This window comes from Pocillopora verrucosa, chromosome 5 (genome assembly GCF_036669915.1).
Source record: "Pocillopora verrucosa isolate sample1 chromosome 5, ASM3666991v2, whole genome shotgun sequence".
In the NCBI taxonomy this organism is placed as follows: domain Eukaryota; kingdom Metazoa; phylum Cnidaria; class Anthozoa; order Scleractinia; family Pocilloporidae; genus Pocillopora; species Pocillopora verrucosa.
Genome location: NC_089316.1, coordinates 16,528,610 through 16,545,046, shown reverse-complemented (window position 1 = coordinate 16,545,046; position 16,437 = coordinate 16,528,610). Strand labels below are relative to the sequence as shown.

Sequence of the window (16,437 nt, the reverse complement as noted above, 5' to 3'; positions counted from 1 at the left end):
CGTACAGTTGTCTTTTCAAAATTCGCGCCGTGTAACTTCGGCTTATGTCCCAAGCCCCTAATACACATTGGTTCTCCGAGCCTTCAGATTATTCTCATTGAAACTAGCGGATTCATGAAACATTCTATGCGCAATGCTCAGACTATTATTATTTGTGACAATATTCTGTGACAAAACCTCTAAAGTATGGATGATTTCGCAAGTAAGTGCGATTTTGAGACAGAATTTCACAACTCTAGTTCAGTTTGGGGAAAAGTCTTGGCTGTCCCTGCTCGAAAGATATTTTTATTGGGAAATTTAATCGTTATGGCTGAGGGAAATAACCCATCTGTACCCAAGAAGAAGCATCCAACGGATCGAGGTCCTCAGTTCTCATTCAACATAGAAGTTCCTCGAACTCAGGATAGCAGACTTCTCGGCATCAAAGACCGCATAAAGATGGCCAGAGGCTCATTGAATCTCACAAAAGCGACCACAAGCACACAGAATGCAGATTTAATGGAAGCTCTTCTGTTAGCTTTTGAGGAGAAAATTGAGAGGAAATGACTGACATCAAGCGATCTGAGCTTATCATCAATGGGAAGTCCGAACCCCTCTCTTCTCTCTACACCATCCACAACTGCACGGTTTTCGATTCCTTCAGCTTCTTCTACTCCATCTTCGCGTATTTCTTTGCCTTTCAGGGATCCTTTTTCTCCAATTTCTCTTCCACAAGCAGAACGTACGCCACAAAGAATGCATATCACTGCATCTTCAGCAGAGAACAACTCCATATATCTCTGCAGCGAAGAATCTCTACGAACTCTGTTTTCTTTTTTCTGTAATACGCTATCGACATCATGTTGTTATTGTGGAAAACCCCTCGATTGCGAATCACTTGTCTTCAATCGACAGAGTCATGTCGTGTCAGTGACAATTTCATGCGTTGGTGGAGATTCTTTCAAGTGGCTCTCCTCCCCCATCATGGGAGGATCTCCTCCAAAGTACTATGTAAATTTGAGGTGAGCACTCTTTCATTTTTTGCTCGAAATTTACAGAAATTTATTATCTCGGTATTTTAGAGTTTTTGTTTTTTGTAACTGGTCACTTATCTGTCTCTCTTTTTCATAGATTGATTCATGGAGTATTGTCCTGTGGCTTGACAGACACAATACACAAGTTTCTGTCAAGCAGCCAACATCGGGTCAGAGGGAGAAAAGACCTTCGACACAGGTTAGCAATGCACATTCTCAGATGCTCTGAAAATCATGTAGTCTTTCTCCTTGCAAGGAGAAGGCAGTCAACAGCAGTTTGCAGGTTGTTAAATCATGAATGTTCTATCAAGATAGCTCAAACTGACTGAACTGTTCCTTCTTTGGTCTCTGCCCTACCAGATGCATTCTAAAATACTTCTATTTTTAATCACTTCAACAGTCTTGAAAAAGCTTGGTTACTTGACAGTCGTGAAGAGGGTTTCCAATGAGTCGATGTTGGCTGCTCAAGAACAAGTGAAGAGTAACCCTGCATATGCTGTGAATGGAGAGGTACAAGTAATCATTTTAACTTCATTTTGTCTTTGGCCACATACTTATACACCTGCCATACTCGGAGTATATTATGAAGACTGGCACGTACAAAGATATAAAATCTTATATCAGATTGTAAACCTTGAAAATATCTGTGAGTAGAGAAATGTGACCATTTTTATGTTTTGATTTCTACCATTTTCCTGCAGTGTGTTATAACAGATGCAAGGCATGATTCCAGTCGATCAGCAGCACACACAACAGTGTCAGCCCTTTCTTTCTCGTAAGATGCTTTCTACTTGTATGATATGTTGAACCTCTATTATGTTCAACACCATTCCTAAAATCATTTCATTTGCACTGATTATCTTTAGGACCTAAAAGGTGTTAGCAGTTGTCAACTGGAGTAAGGCCAATGAAACTTCAGCAGTAAGCCGTGAGGTCCCTATGACAAAAGAGCTGTTGACTTATCTCTGTGAGACACAAGGTATGATAAGTTTGCATCCTCAATAATATCATATCACATATGTAGTACAAATATGGAGATCAGAAGTATATTTTATAATGCAACTAAAGTAATTCTTTTTTCAGGGTTCCATATTGCAGAGGTGGCACATGACTTTGTTTTACAGCTAAAAACATGGATCTTGTCAAAAGGAATGCTTAATTCCTTTGACTCTTGGCATGGTACTCAGTATACACTTGTATTTTTTGGCTCATTTTGTCTTGATGATTATGACTATTTCTTGAAAATTAGCCTTTTATTGGTATTAAAATTTTTTGTTTATTTTCAGGTGCAAAGTCTGTGACTAAAGCAATGAAGAAAGTTGCCTCAGGACCACAGAGGGATGAGGGCTCAAAGTGGTTTTTTGAATTGTCCAAAAAAGGTAAGATATCTCTCTTATGAGAGTCATCGGAAGCTATATTCTCTCTACAATTATCTGCAGATGTCAAATTCCTTCTTGATACAAGATGAATACAATGGAATATAATAATTGTGAATATTTTACAGTGAAAAGTACAAGGACTCATGTGTACTTCTGCATGAAGAACAGTCCACCCACTGAAGAAGAATTTCAGGGTACACTGTTGAATGTAGTTGACCATTACCAGGTAATTTGAATGACTGTTTATTGAGAGAACATAGTATTTTGTTTTCATTTTTGTAAGTACCTTTTGTTGTGTTATTCTAGCAAGATATGACATGATCATTACCTCAAAGATTGCACATATTTCTTTAATAATGGTGAACAAGAGACATTATATTTACTATAATTATTACTACTGATTTATTAATCTATTTTTCCATAACTTGGTGTATTTATTACTCAGGGTAATCATGTCAGATGCCATGCACCTCATAATGCTGCATTTGTTCCTGAGACCAGATCCCTACCAAAGCCCCTAACAGAGCTATTCAATGATAAGAATTTGGAGAATGACTTTCAGGATTTGCTCCAAAAGTCAAAAAAGACATCTGATGAGCTAGCACTAAGTGCAGAAGAAGCAGAAAACATAAAAGAATTGATGAGAGGCCAGTCCAACAGTAAAGTCTAGTTTGAGCAGAGGGCAGGACAAGTGACTGATTCAAAGTTTAAAGATGCTTGCTTGATGAATCCAGAGAAACCATCAAAGAGCCTCATGAAGACAACATGCTATCCTAGTTCCTGATCTTGTTGTCTGGACTGAAAAGGACTTGTTTATTCAGAGAGTGTTACCCGATACGGAATTTTGGAACAGGGTACTTCCCAAAGGTAATACTTTTATACAAGAAGGGAGTACTCCCAGAACTGTTAGGGAGATGGTTTACATGTTCGAGTGCTCTACCACAACCCACAACATCACCAGTACCAGACAGTGATGAGGATGGTACCTGGTACTATTGCAAGCAGTTTTTTGAAGAAAGTTAGCTAATTGGTTGTGACAAAACTGACTGCGAAATCCAGTGGTTTCAGATGTCATGTGTGGGACTTAGAATAGAGCCTGAGGGAGAATAGATTTGCCCTTCATGCACACCATGAAATTGATATCCAAAGTTGTTCAGTTCTTGCATTTATTTGTTATGATACCTGTTGATTACAACAGGAACCTTTTTTAAGCTACATATACAAAAAAATTTTAACTCTACATTAGCCACTTTTGGCATTTTTATTGTTGGTTGAAGGTATTATTAGCATCAGGAATCACCATAATTATCAATAACTACACAGGTTTAATTAAATTCTATTGATTGTAATGTATGGATTAGGCCTAAAAGTTATCTTTCTTAACTTTGAAACTCCTTGCAGAGGAAATTGTTTCTGAATGAAACATCATATTTTCCCCATGATACCTGACAAAATATTGATACACCCAGAAAGGGTCTAAATACTCTAATTAGAAGGCACAACAGACTCTGATAAATTAGTTAGGGCAGAACAAATTATTGCAATTTTGGCTATTGGAGCCACGTCATCACCTTGCTCAGCTGTCACCAGCTGAATAGGAAGTATTCCTTGCAATGTAGTGTACTTTCTTCAGACAAGACCAATCACCCTTTCCACATGGATTCGTACATTGGCAATTTTCCTAGTTTCCTCCACTTCCACTGCAGACAACTGTTAATTACCTCTAGTAAATGCTGGTATATGAAGGCGAGCTTGATAAAAACTAACAGCGTCAGCAATATCAAAGCCCCTGTCAGCAAGCATTGATCAGCATTGATGGGACATCACCCTGAAGTGCCATCATCAATGGGACATAGATGCATCATATCTCAACTGTGTAATTTTATTTAGTGATAGCTGTATAAATATTCCAACATAGGCCTGTAGGTGGCACGAATGATAGGCAAAAACAGGGTTGCTGTTGGGTCTTACCAACATACTTGTCTTACTAAATACAATACTGTCTACAATTTGAATTAATTGAAATGAAAGGGATATTATTCCATATAAGTTTGCATTCTAGCCCAATGACAAGAAAAAGACAAGATGTAGTGTCAACAATATTTTTAGTTGACACAACACCCTCCCTCAAAAAAACTTGAAACAAGTGAGCAAGTGTGCGATTTTAGGACTGCATGTGGGTCATGACAAAGTACACTTACAAGGAGTTTCAGTCTCAACAAACTCACTGCTTTGTATAACCTCTTCCATACCACTGTCTTGGGTACTACTAGAGGAAGCTGCTTTAGGACGATTTATGATGCTTAGATAGAGTGGACCTGTGTTCTTCATTCCTTCAGGTTGCTTGGACAACCAAAGCTTGAAGAGCTGCACTGGATCGCTTTTTCTGCCATCGGTGCTGAACATTGCTTGTGGTGTTGTTCTTTGCTTGATGGTGAGACCAACATTCTGTGTTTTACTGGGACCTTCCCAGAACTCAACAACTTCAGTTCCATCTTCGCCCTGTCTTATAATTACGTCTTCCACCTATTCATCGCAGTGTTCTTGGCGACCACGAAATCCCAGTTGTTCAGTCAAATTTTTGGAGTTGACATTGGTATAGGCCTTTCCATTAAAATCACTCAACTGACCTTTTTCCCACAGGGATGACTCTTCTTCAAGTGTGATTGGCTGAGCTTTGTTGAGTCTCTTTCCCTTTCCTTGTTGACGCGGGGAAATTGCTTTTGCATTGAGGATTTCTTGTGAGGAGTGAAACTCCCTCGATCGCATGATGCTCAATGGATAGTTCCCCTTTAGATATCGTTCAATGGCACTCTGCATGATTTTAAGGGATTCTGGCTTGTAATCATTTCACCTCGGCTTAAAATTTACTCAGGACCTTGTCAAGTTCTTCAGACGCCATTGTTTCGATGGAGACATATTCAAGATGGCGGCATTGACACCAGCTTCGGAAAACATTCATCCACTTTTTGTGGAGCAGGATGTATTTTTATTTGAAGCGACAGACTTAAGCTGATGTATTTCATTGCTTCAATGGATAGAAAATCTTGAAACATCTAACACTTGTGGTGGCTTTTGATTTGGTGGACTTGGGATTGCGTGGATTGTAAGGTTGAGAAGGTAGAAAATTGTCAAAATATTCACCAAAATGTACACGAAAAGTGGGAAAGTCCCTGGAATGTTGGTCTTCAGCCTGAAGGGTCTCATTGTCATCATTTGAAAAACTGGAAGAAATTAAATTCATCCACTTTTGGGGGAGGGGGGGAAATAAGAGTTTTGGAAACAAAAGTTGCAAAATTTGCCGCATGATACTCTTTGTCTTTCATTTTCCTGCAATTTGATCGGTTACTTTAAACAAGCCTTGAAATCTGATTGGTTGTTTTGTTTTAAGTGTAACTTCCTCATTAGCTGGAAAAAAGATGCAATATAGAGCAAAAAGTGGTGCAATTCTTGAATAAATCACACCAATTTGAGCCAATCAGATTACAGGGACCACCAATGATTTCAAAATGGATGTAATAAAGTGCTCACAACACAAAGACCTTCAACAACTGTGACCTGAATTGAACTTAATCCCCTTTGATTTCACACCACACGACCAGCCGCTTGTCCACCAGCATGGCTGACTTCCGGTTCACAGGCTATTGCATAATTATCTGTGACATGATGTGAAAACAAAGAATATGCTATTTGGTCCTTGTGTGATGACATTTGACTATTTTGCTTTTGCAATGTGCTGATTTGTCGTTGTACCTTGGCCTTCAACTATTACACTTGTCTATTTTTGCATTGTAAGGAGTTTTGCGGTTGTGATTTGGCATTTTCATGGTGTGCAATTCATTATGGTGTTTTGACAAGGTAACATGCAGTTAGGCATGACACTCAGAAATGAGTCTTGGACGAGATAATTTATTTCCAGGCAAAGTTATAACTATTTCAATATATTTCTGTAAAGTATTGACTATATATGTACCTATCTTAATTATTGACAACAACCTTAGTATGGGTTCTAAGGTGAGCACTTTGTACTTAATTCAGTAAATGTACTACTCGCAGTAATCCTACTGTACTGGAAATACCTGCATGCTGTAAAATTACTGTAAGTCAGTAAACTCTTATACTTGTATATGTGTAATGTGTTTATCAATTAAGTTCAGTTAGCCTTTGGCAATGAAGAAGGAATAGTCTCTTTATGTCTGAATGACGACACTACAAACTGGCGACAAGGATAACACTGTCAAAATGCTACAGAGGGAAGTAGCAGCGACGAGACTCTAGAAAACAGCGGTGAAGAACCTGTAGACCATAGCAGCGATGTGACCCTAGAAAACACCAGTGAAGAATCTGTAGAACATAGCAGCAACGAGGCTGTAGAAGAGATGGACTGACTCTCCTTGCCACTGCCTTTCAATATCGAGGCATCCAACCTGTACAGTGAGTGGACCCACTGGCTGAGCTCATTTGAAATCTACACTGTTGTGTTGGATTTACAAAAGAAGTCAGATGCAACTCAGAGAGCGACTATGCTGCACTGTCTTGGCCTCACGGTTCAGCGAATATTCAGCACTCTTCCGGGTGAGAACACTACCCTTGCAGCCACCAAGGACACGTTGAACAGATATTTTGCCCCCAAGCGAAACGTGGTTGCAAAACGATCGTTGAGAAAGAGAGTTTTACAGCTGGCGCACGAAACTCATCAGGGAGTAGATAAAACCAAACAATTTCTTCGATCTAGATTTTGTTGGCCTGGGATGGATGAAGCAGCAGAAACGATGATTAAGAATTGTCACGCTTGTGTCCCAAATAAGTCGTTGAATAAAAACGTACCGCTTCAGCCTATAAAGCTACCCCATGGTCCTTGGATCAAGGGAGCTGTTGACATCGTTGTTCCGATGGATGGAAAATACATTCTAACTTATATTGATGACTATTCCTCGTATCCTGAAGTGCAGGTGTTGAAAGAGATAACTTCTAGTGAGGTTATTGGAGTGAGATTCGGTTTTCCAGAGGAAACTGTTTCAGATAATGGCAAGCAATTTATAAGTGCAAAGTTCGAAGCATTCCTCAAGTCTTGTGGGATAAGGCATGTTCGCGCTTCCCTGTATTATGTGCGTAGTAATGGCAAGGTGGAACGTTTCCACAGGTATCTCAAGTAAAAATTTTCGCGCGGTAATCGCAGAGGGCAAGTCATGGCAGAGAGAGTTACTGAAGATTCTCATGTCCTATCGGGCAACTCCTCATCCTATTAGCGGAAGTTCAACTGCCAAATTACTCTTTAACCACAAAATCCACATGAAGGTTCCACACATCGAACTTAGTCCTGATCCACAGTTAGAGCAAGCACACCGTGCAAAATGTGAGAGTTACCAAGCACGACTTAAAGATTATCATGACACTAGATGTCACACAGACTTACATGACTTTAAAGTAGGTGAAGTTGTATTCTGCGCAAACATGAGGCCTAGCAAACTGGATTCTAAGTTCCAATCAGCCAAGCATGTAATTGTCAAGGCGCAGGGAAGAGACATTTTCGGTGTAGTTAATGTAGATACCAGTGCCACTCTAATTCGGAACACGAAATATCTAAAGCATGTGCCAATTTCGAGTTCAGAAATTGTTGAAGAACTAGAGAACAGAAACAAAGCTTCAGGTTCTAGCGATAAGGGTATGACCAACCCTGATGCTTGTAAAAGCAATGAGCCAGCAGGTTATTGTGATGAGCAAGCCTTTCAGAATAATGAGAGCAATGTTGTTACCACTAGGTCAGGAAGAGTAGTAGGAATAATGAAAATTTTATTTACTACTAATTAAATACATTTATTGATAAAATAATTTCACAATGTTGGCCGGGAAGGATGTAGTGTATTGATTATACGTGTACCTGTCTTAATTATTGACAACAACCTTAGTATGGGTTCTAAGGTGAGCACTTTGTACTTATTTCAGTAAATGTACTACTCGCAGTAATCCTACTGTACTGGAAATACCTGCATGCTGTAAAATTACTATAAGTCAGTAAACTCTTATACTTGTATATGTGTAACGTGTTTGTCAATAAAGTTTAGTTAGCCTTTGGCAATGAAAAAGGAATAGTCTCTCTATGTCTGAATGACGACACTATAATTTCCTCTCTGTCTCCCTGTATTGGTTAGAAACTTGGTGGCTCTTTGTGAAAGAGTGGTGAATTTATGAGAACCGGCAACCCATCTTACTGGAGAACACACATCCTTAGCTCCCAAGAATGGTTCTCCAAGGAACAGTGCAGTAGCCAGTGCAGTGAACAGATGAGAAACCAATGGATGAATACCGGAAAATTGTCGATATTTATTTCAGCTGTACATGGCTTGCAAAAGGTCAACCAGTTTCTCGAGCAGCGTCAGACAGCAGTCCACATTCGTGGCATCAGCTCCAGCTACTAAGAGATGGAAATGGTACACAACAGTAGCATTCTTCAAATGAGATACGTGGACCCAGATATTTTTTGTCTAGCAGATGAAGAGGAGATGGCTCTCCCTAGCAGATTAGCTGCAACAGGCTGGTCTAAGCCACTAAAAAATTCACTTTGACAGCAAGGCCAACACAACAGAGGTGGAGATGAAGCTGGAAGGAAGCTACCTTAATTAAGATCTCTCTTAACTTATCAAGAGAGATTTACATGAAAACCTCTTTGAATTTAACGAAATTACATGTGAAGAATTGCGAAAAGTCATGAGCGACCTAAACCCCAATAAGTCAAGGGGATATGACAGGATCGACCCTAAGATCCTTAAAGTAGGCGCCACTGAGTTAGCTTCGTCTCTTGCTGTGATTTTTAACCAAGCAATTAGAAATGGAGAATGGATACATAAGAAGGATGATAAACAAAGTGATACAAACTATAGACCTATCACGGTGCTGTCATGCATAAATAAAGTCTATGAAATATTGCTGGGCCAACAAGTCAGTAAGTTTATGGATGACAGACTCAGTGATGCTATCACGGCCTATCGTACAAAGAATAGCTGTGAGACCACGCTGATAAGGCTGAGCGAAACATGGAGAGCAGAACTAGACAGCTAGAGAATTGTCAGTATATTGTCATCACTTGATTTGATATCACAGAAGTAGAATTTGACATCATAAACTGTTCATCTCGCGCGTGCTCACTCGCTCGCGCGCACTCTGTAAGAAAAGTCGATCGCACTAGAGTTTTCGCCATTAGCTGGCCCATTTTTGACAAAAAGGTGTTTTCCCCCCCCTCATTTTTTGCTTTGATTTTGTTCCTCACTCACCTACGGCTCTCTATGTGAAATTGTGGTGTATGGAGAGCTATTTATTGGGATAAAACGTTTAGAGATGTTCGCAAGACAAAAAATGAAGCCTACAACACGGGTATTCCCAGGCGGTCACCCATCCAAGTACTAACCCCGCCCGACAGGGCTTAACTTCGGTGATCGGACGAGAACCGGTGCTTTCCCTGTGGTATGGTCGTAGACGAGGAAATGGGGTCGAAATTGTGCTTGTTATCGGCCAGGTTCAGGCTGTAAAGCGGCCACATACTTGAGTGTAGGCGAATTTGAAATTCTAAAGCCCTAGTTTCGTTACTCTAACCCTAAGAAATTGATACTCTAACCCTAAGAAATTGTTACCCTAACCCTAAGAAATGGTTACCCTAACCCCGAAGTCGTTACCTAACCCTAATGTATTTTCCTCAACCCAGTTAACACATTGAGGAGCATCGATTTGAAGCACTATTCCCTAGGGAGGGGAGGGAGGGGTCCCTAGAGACATAACGTGTCCTAAAAAGCTATCATGCAATGTTTTAGGTCCGTAGGTGTGTGTATCTGGCTTTAAAATCTTACAGTGAGAAGATACCAAACGGGTCAGCCTCTGGGACCATCTGCGGGACTCGCAAGGGCTTGTGGGGGCGACCTGCTACTATCCACCATAAACCGTGGGAAGGATCCCTCGACCACCCCCCTCACCCAGGGCATGCTTCGGCATCCGCTTCTCGGCCTTTTGGCTAAGAGATCAAGTGTAGTATCTGTTCTTATCAGACTGTCAGTTATCGATTGGTTTTTGTTTATTCGTTTAAGTTTCGGGCGGGTCCGGAAACCTTCGGGTTTTCGTGAAAGATATTTAAGTTCATGGCCGAGGTCAGCGCCCACTCGTTGGGAAGTGATGATGTAAGTGTAAGTGAAACTTGTGAGAGTTTTGATTTTGTTTCACGGCCTTGGGCCGACCATGTTCCTGTTCTAAACGATGAAGTGATATCCGATAATCCTGTTGCGAATCCTGACGTGAGTTATGCTGAGGCCCAGCCCGTTAAAGATGTTAAAGATTCTGTTTCAACCGATAACGACGTCCCCGATCGACCGTGTACTGCATTTGTGAATCCACGTGCTCGCCTTCCTGCGAATGTTTTTATCGACGCTCTGAATTCTGCGAAAGTTGATCCTCAAAGCATTTCCTGTATACAACGACAGACCAATGGTGAAGTGGTCCTGACCTTCCGAAGTGCTGAACATCGCGAAAGTTTTCTCCGACTTAACACCCTTGAGATTCAAGGTAAACCCTTCGCCGTGCAAGACATCGATCGTCCTTTAACCTATGTCCAGATCTTCGACGCTCCATATGAAATGCCTGATTCAGCAATTATCCACCGACTCTCTAAGTATTGTGACGTTTTACATCACCGGCGAGGATACTTTAAATTACCTGGCTTTGAAAACGTGCAGGATGGCGTTCGACATTACCGCGTACGACTCAAGAACCCGATGCCCAATTTCATCCGGTTTGGAAAAATATTAATCAACGTTCGATACGACCAGCAACCCCGTACATGTCGCCACTGTCATCTCAGAGGTCATTTCGCCAATTCCTGCCACGAAATAGCTTGTTACAACTGCGAACAAACAGGCCACCAAGCAGCCACGTGCCCGAATGCGATCCTCTGCAGCATCTGTAAACAATCCGACCATCGCGCTAAATTCTGTCCATTCTCCTGGTCCCGTAAACCTATTCCGACCTTATTTGACGAACCAGCTTCTCAACTCGACGAAACCGAAGAAATTCCTCCCGACACTGAAGAAACTCCCCCCGAAACTGAAGAAACAACTCCTGAGAACGACGAGCCCCACGACTCAGACCACCAGATGAATGACGACCTTCCCACTGAGACCGAAGACACTCCAGACGACGACGCTTTACCAGCACAAACTTCAACCGACGAAAATATGATACAACACGACCCTGAAACTCTTTCCTCGATTGCTGACCCAGACGAACATTTTTTCTCCTCCGATGAAACGACCGAAATGACCGAAACCCCAGAACTGTTCTCTATTCCGAGCACACCGCCCAACACTAAACGAAGACCTGCAAAAATACAACCTCAAGATATTCCACTGCGAAAAGCGACTCAACTGACACTAGTAACTGGTAAAAAATCAATCTCTGAGGTTTCTGAAGGCTCCACAGGCGAGCCCAGAGCCAAAAAATTGAACACGGGACATTCACGCTCTCCGAAAAAGAAAAAAAACCGTAAGTGATTAACACGTTTTTATTTAGTTGTGATTCCAATCAACTGTCTCTTTTCTATCTGTTTTCATTGCCAAAATTTGCACTATTAATGTCCGTGGTTTCGGAAATGCTGCAAAGCAAGATTTAATCTTTTAGAGTATTTTTATAAGCTACGTATCTTAACTATTACATATAATGCTTATTATAATTTAGGGTTGCGGGAAATTAATTGTTTGGTGACCAAGAACTCTAACAGTTATAACCTAAGGAAATCCCTGAATGTTGTACTTAATAGGCCCAAAACCGAATTGGGTCGTAGGTCCTTTGCTCATAGATCTGCAGTAGCATGGAATGCACTTCCCGATAATGTTAAAGATTCTCCAAATTTATCTATTTTTAAATATAACTTAAAACAATCCAAGCAAACTGTTATGAATATTAATTTTGAAAAGGGAGGTAATGTTATACAAAACATGAAACCAAATTTTCACTATTACTAAAACTTTATGGTTTACTTGATTTATTCAACTTATAAATTTTATCATATCTGTATTTTATATAATTATAGACTAATTAGTTTAGGCAGGTCCACATCAGCTGTAAAGTTGCGCAAATTTTAACCTGCGTTATCAAATAAAGTTATGTATGTATGTATGTATGTATGTAATCTTTGATTACGCGCGCTCTGGTAAATATGATTTTGTTTGTGTACAAGAAACTTTAGCGGCTCGTCCCGCAGCGATTAATTTACTCAGAAAATCGTGGTCAGGCCCAAGCTTTTGGTCTCCCGCCCTAGGAAAGCAAGGTGGGGTTTGCATACTTGTTTCTAAAGATTCTCCTTTCAAAATCGAACAGTGGAAAAAAGACAGTTCTGGAAGATTGGTTAGTCTTTTAATTAGCCTAGGTAAACTTCGCTTTAATTTGGTAAATATTTATGCGCCTACAAATGTTACTGAGAGAAAGCTTTTCTATGATGAGATACACGATTTTTTCTTTCCAAGCACCCAGAAAATTATTGCCGGTGATTTTAATTCTATTGAGTCATCTCTCGATAAATTTGGAGGATCTGAAAATTCCTTTTCTGCCACACTGCGAGATTTTCGCGCTCTCCACGATCTGATTGACATTTGGCGAAAAGCACATGGTCACTCAACCTTTTGTACCTGGTTTAATTCGACTAAAACTATCGGTTCCCGTTTAGATAAATTTTTTATTTCTTCGGAATTGACTAATCCCACGGTTTCTTGTGAAATTTTTCCGTGTTGTTTCTCAGATCATGATTCTGTTGTGCTGACTCTCAATCTAGATAATTTTGTTTCTCACGGACCTGGTGTCTGGCGGCTAAATTTAGAACTCCTCGAAGACTCTACCTTTTGTGAAATTATTGATTCCCTCTTGCAAAATTGTCTTTCGATACGAGATCATTATTCTTCCCTTCGTGAGTGGTGGGATTTTGTTAAAGAATCTATCCCCCACACAGCGATTCAATTCAGCAGACGAAAACATCGTGACTTAAACCGTGAAAAGATTTCTCTCACTAATCGATTAATTCAAGCTAAACATGCCTTGCTCGCGGGCGAAAAAGACTCTCAACAACGAGTGGAACATTTTGAAAACGAACTGAAAACGCTTAAACATTTACAATTAGAATCGGTTAAAGTTAGAAGCCGAGCGCAATGGATAGAAGAGGGTGAAAAACCTACCAAATTTTTTTTTAATCTCGAGACCTCACGCGCCAAGCGAAATTCTGTCAACAGTGTTTACGATCTGAGCGGAAGCGAAGTCACCACTCAAAAGGACATCGCCAACGCTCATGCCGCTTTTTACGCTAAATTGTACACTCGAGAACCCGTAGATGGACGAATCCAAAGTTTATTTCTGTCAAAGGTCGAGAAAAAATTGTCCAAAGAAGAGTCTGATACCTGCGAAGGTTTGTTGACATTGTCTGAAATTAACATCGCTTCAAAGCAACTCAATACAGGGAAAACTCCTGGTTCTGACGGACTACCGATCGAGTTTTATCGTCGTTTCTTTCCCGTTTAGGTCCGATTCTCGTCGACTTATTCAATTTTAGCTTTCAACAAGGCTTCTTTTCCCCTTCTATGAAAGAAAGTATTACTCGTTTGATTTTTAAGAAAGGTGATTCGAAAGATTTGAAGAATTGGCGCCCGATTTCACTGCTCAATGTTGACTACAAATTATGCTCTAAAGCTCTTACAAACCGGCTCGCAAAAATTTTACCCTTAGTCATAAATGAAGATCAATCCTGCTCTGTCCCAGGCAGAACTATTTTTGATACTCTCTCCCTGCTGAGAGATACTTTGGATCATGTCAACATTACAAATGAACCTGGAATTCTTGTGAGCCTTGATCAAGAGAAAGCCTTTGACCGAGTGGATCGCTCCTTCCTATCTCGGGTCCTTGAGCAGCTTGGTTTAGGCCCTTTTTTTCAAAAATGGATCTCTACTCTTTACAGCGATGCGTCAATGAAAATAATTGTCAATGGTTATCTTACTGACAGAATTTCTCTTGAGCGTGGAGTCAGGCAGGGAGACCCTATGTCCCCCCTCCTTTATATTTTATGTGCTGAGGTTCTCGCTTGTAATATCCGTGCAGATACTTCCATTAAGGGTTTTCTAATTCCGGGCTCGAAAGGCCAGCTTTTTAAGATTAGACAATACGCTGATGACTCTTCGTGTTTTGTCAAAGATGTTTTTTCTTTGACTCGTTTATTGTCACTCTTGCAGCAATATGCATTAGGTACAGGAGCTAAATTAAATTTAGCCAAAACTGAAGCCATGTGGCTCGGAGCCTGGCGCTCGTGCCCTAATACCCCTTATGGTTTGACTTGGGTCAACAAAACTAAAATCCTTGGTGTCTGGTTTACAAATGGCAATCTGTCGGTTGACCAAGACAATTGGCAACCAAAGTTAAATAAGTTAGAACAGAACTTGAACCTCTGGAAATCTCGCTCCCTCTCTCTGATAGGGAAAACCCTCATTGTCAATGTCTTAGGGGCTAGTAAATTTTATTACTTAGCCAAATTGTTACCCATCCCTGAGTGGGTCTTCACCCGATTTCGATCTCTGATTTTCCACTTCATCTGGAGATCCAAGATTGAAACTGTATCCCGTCAAACCCTCTCAGCACCAGCTGCTGAGGGAGGCTTAGGAATAGTAGAATTATCCTCTAAATGTGTCTCTTTACAACTTTCGTATGTTACAGCTAGCCTAAATAATCCAGACACCAAATCTTATTATTTTCTTAAGTATTTCATTGGTACTCAGGTAGCCAAACTCCGACCGGAGTGGGCATGCCTTCGTGATAATTCTGGCCCCAGGGCAAGTACTTTAACTAATTTTTATAGAAAGATCTTACCTTTGCTGTCTGAATTAACAACAGCAGTTCAGAGAGACCCTATTTTTGACTTTAGTTCACGTGTGATTTATTATAAGTTTTTGGAGAAAACAGTGTCCTCTCCCATTCTACCATACTTTTGGCAGTCAGTCACAGGCTCTAGTTTTAATCTAGCTCTTCACTGGACTAAGGTCAGACATCCTAGTTGTGAGAATTTTAAAAATGATCTAGCCTGGCTCATTACCCTTAGAAGGGTTAAAGTCAGAGAATCTCTTCGCTCTTGGGGATACATAGCTTCCCCAAATTGTGCATATTGTAACAGACGGGAAACAATTGAACACTGTTTTCTTCATTGTAAAAGAGTCAGGGGGGTGTGGACATACTTTATACCCACCCTCACTGCACTGTTAGGTAAAGCATTTGTCCCTAATATCAAGTTTGCTTTCTTTTACTTATGGCCGAACACTGATGACACTGCGAACCGCATAGCTATTTATTTAATTAAGACTATTATTTACAGTATTTGGATCTTTAGAAACAAAAGTACTTTTCATAATGGCACCGAATCCCCCTGGGCCATTATTCGATACATCACCCAGACCCTGTCTGTTAAGTTACACCTTGAGTACCATAGACTGACCCACCAGCAATTTGTCACCCTTTGGAAACACCCAGCCTTTTGTGATTTTGTTGACTCTGAAATGGTTTTTCCCTTTGTTCAAAATGTTGCTAAATGATCTCAGACGAGCTCTGGAAAACAAAACAAAACGATGATGATGATGAATGCTCTCACATGGAAATTGGATAATGACTACTCTCACACGAAAATTGAAACACAAAACAGAAACAGAAATCTTAACAGATCAAAAGTCAACTTCTCCATAACTCACAACAGGAAACTTTTAAAAGGAAGTTAGCTCCAGTCAAGATCAAAAGTCAACACTTAAATATTATTCGCAACAGGATTATCACCCCTTTCTCAAAGCTTAAACGAAATGCTTAGTATCTAGACCCAGTCTAGATAATACACACGTCACTTAAGACACCATATAATGTCACCTATATCGGTCGAAAGCAAAAGCATTGATGTAAAGGATATGTAATGAAAAGGAAACAAAGTAAGTAACGTACATAGTTAAATATAGTAAACTGATGTGAACAATTGTGATCCTGAATAAAAATTTAAA

At 40.3% G+C, this 16,437-nt stretch overlaps 1 non-coding gene and 4 pseudogenes across 1 annotated transcript; 3 read left to right on the top strand and 2 right to left on the bottom strand.

Annotated features, from left to right (window-relative positions):
- The window catches only part of LOC131778480 (uncharacterized), a 73,175-nt pseudogene that overhangs the window by 3,930 nt on the left and 52,808 nt on the right, over positions 1–16,437 (top strand).
- On the top strand, positions 439–1,005 carry LOC131791503 (uncharacterized; annotated as a pseudogene).
- Positions 4,574–5,354, bottom strand: LOC136281082 (uncharacterized protein KIAA1958-like; annotated as a pseudogene).
- On the bottom strand, positions 9,750–9,867 carry LOC131768901 (5S ribosomal RNA). The gene has a single exon (XR_009339017.2). It is a non-coding gene; the product is annotated as a 5S ribosomal RNA (ribosomal RNA).
- LOC131768902 (U2 spliceosomal RNA) lies at positions 10,375–10,491 on the top strand (annotated as a pseudogene).